Genomic DNA, 2,901 nt, shown 5'->3' with positions numbered 1-2,901 from the left:
ATCTATCTATCTGTCTGTCTGTCTGTCTGTCTGTCTGTCTGTCTGTCTGTCTGTCTGTCTGTCTGTCTGTCTGTCTGTCTGTCTGTCTGTCTGTTTGCTACTGCTACTACTACTTTTATTATTATTATTATTATTATTATTATTATTATTATTATTATTATTATTAATAATAATGATATAGTAGCAGTAGCAGTAGTAGTAGTAGTAGTAGTAGTAGTAGTAGTAGTAGTAGTAGTAGTAGTAGTAGTAGTAGTAGTAGTAGTAGTAGTAGTATCTTATTTTATTTGTGAAAGTTCGTCACTTTCACCGCCTAAAACTTCTTCCGAACCACTTAACTTTCGAATTTGACAAAATTAATGGTGTTTCAGAATCATTTAAAGGGTGCACAGTTTTATTGAAGAGTCTGAAGTCACTGTAGTTGGGGGGCTGTCGTTGCCTAGAGGTTAAGGTGTTCGCCTCTCATTCAAAGGTCCCGGGTTCGAATCCGGGTAGCGACCAAAAAATTTTCTTCTCTAAATTTGTCTCCTTTAACCTCCTTTCCTACTCTCTAGCAATGTTCTGTCGTCTGCTTTCGTCTCCTCTTTCTGCCCCCCCACCCCTTCACCTCCTTTGCCCCCTCCTGTGGGCTCCTGATTCTTGTTGCAGCCTTTCTACTGCTACTCATTGCCTTCTTCTTAGTGCTGTCTTTCAGCCACACCCCTGATCTTCTGGTAGGAAAGATCTACACCTAGCCTTCTCGGACAAGGGCGAAAAATCTCGGAGGTCCCGTTTGTAAGTTGTGCACGTTAAAGATCCCTTGGTGGTCTAAAATCGATAAGAGTAGGCTTCGGCCGCCACCCGGGCAAAATTCAAAATTTCCTACCAACTGAAAAAAAGTTTAGTGTGTCCCGCGCGCTCATATGACCTTATGCAGTTGCGAGCGCCGTAAAACACTTAAAAAACCCAAACATCACTGTAGTTTAATTTCCTGTTCTTCCTTGGTTTCGTTTAGTTTTTAATCTTGGGAAAGACCGTCTTCTGTTGTTGTTGTTGTTAGTAGCGATCCAGTAGCATCTGAGCGTTAACTCTTCTGCATGATGCCATTCGGTAATAGTTACATGTTTGTTCTAATTGTTGTCTTGAGGAGTAGAGGCAATTAGATGTGTGGGGTAGCTTGGGAAGAAAACATCCCCTTAAATCAGTTAGTTTTCTACAGAAGAACAGATGATGTTCCACTGTCTCTGAGGGGTAGTCACATAGTGGGCAGGCAGCAGACTGCTTTACTCCAATTCGGTTGAGATGTTGGTTGAGGGTACATGTTGTGTTCTAAGTTGGACGATTATGGATTGGTCTCCCCTCCTCAACTCATTGATTGGATCTTTGGCCAGTGGTTTATTCATGTGGCCATACATCCTCCTTCCTGTCGTACCTGTGGCCCAATCATTCTTCCACTCTTCCTTGAGGTTTGACTTGATCATTTGGCAGCAGGTGGTGTAATTCGTAGGAATTTCAGGCTGAGGGAGGCTAGCTCCTTTCTTTGCCCAATGTGGGCGGGAATCCATTGTAGGACTACTCTGACGTGGTGCCTACTTATCAAATTATGTAGACTCCAAATCAAGTGCAATATATCTTTGTTCACATCAGTCCCACTCTCAAGTGTCTCTAGTGTTGAAAGGCTGTCTGTAAAGATAACGATGTCTGTGGTAGTAAGTGGGTTAGTGTCAAACAAGTAGTTGATGTAGTTTACTGTGTTGGTGATAGCCTGTTGTTCGGCAATGAAATAGGAGCAGAAGGACCCGCTGGAATTAAAGACTTCTTTTTTTTTTTTTTAATCCCACTAGGCAAGTTGATCACTGACCCATATCCAGCGTTGATTGTTGCTTTAGGCAGATCTATCAGTGTATGAGTGGATCCATGTTGGTGGATAGGAATCAATATTGTTTCAAGGGCAGAATGTTTTAGTGCTACATGATATGTGTTTTTATTGCTCTTGTCCAAAAGTGTTTTCCTAATTTCTGGCTTTGCTATGGTGAAATGTGGTGGGAGAGTTGAGGGAACTCTTTCCAGAGGTTCTCGTCTTTCAGGGAGGTGATGTTTTTCTTGGAGATTGAGAACAGTGCCAAGTACAGATTTTGTATTTTTTAGTCTTTGATTAGGTTTACACTTGTCAACAAGGATTCTATTAGGGTGGTTATTTTCTAGCCTTTTAGATCTTTCATATACTTCTAAAGCTGCCCGTTTTCTTCGAGTTTCTAACGGCTCAATATTTGTGTGGATTTCACAGGCCGCAGTCGGTGAGGTTCTCATTCCGCCAGAGATAAGACGAAGAGCTTGATTTTGGATGGTGTCCATTGAGTTCTTTGTAGTTTTACTGCAAATGTTTTATAGAACAAGATTATAATGAAAAACAGCTCTGGTATATCCTAAAAAGAGGCCTCTCAAGGTGTTCTTGTCTGATCCCCAGTTGGTACTGGCTAGTCGTTTGATGAGATTAAGTCTCTTCATAGCCTTCTTCCTGAGGTTGTTGGTGTGTTGTTTCAGGTTGAGCTTGCTGTCAAGTTTTACTCCAAGATACACTGGGTTAGTCCCCTTTTTCAAGTTGGTACCATCTATTTTGAGAGGGATTTCTGCATTTGCAAGGTTATAGCTTCTCGTAAAAACAGAGTAGACAGTTTTTTCGCAGTTTACTTTCATCTTCCATAAACGGCAATAGATTCCTAGGGAATTTAGATAATCTTGTAGTCTTCGTCTGCTTATTGTTGTCGGGTTTCCAGTGTGCCAAAGGACCAGGTCATCAGCAAAAAGGGCTTTTTCTGTTCTGAGAACATCTGAAACGTCATTGAGGAAGACATGGAATAAGATACAACTGATAGAAGATCCCTGTGGGAGTCCTTGCTCCAGTACTGCTTTTGAAGATAGGGT

Source organism: Aplysia californica, unplaced genomic scaffold (assembly GCF_000002075.1).
Source record: "Aplysia californica isolate F4 #8 unplaced genomic scaffold, AplCal3.0 scaffold00171, whole genome shotgun sequence".
Taxonomy (NCBI): domain Eukaryota; kingdom Metazoa; phylum Mollusca; class Gastropoda; order Aplysiida; family Aplysiidae; genus Aplysia; species Aplysia californica.
Note: the sequence above shows the minus strand (reverse complement) of the source record.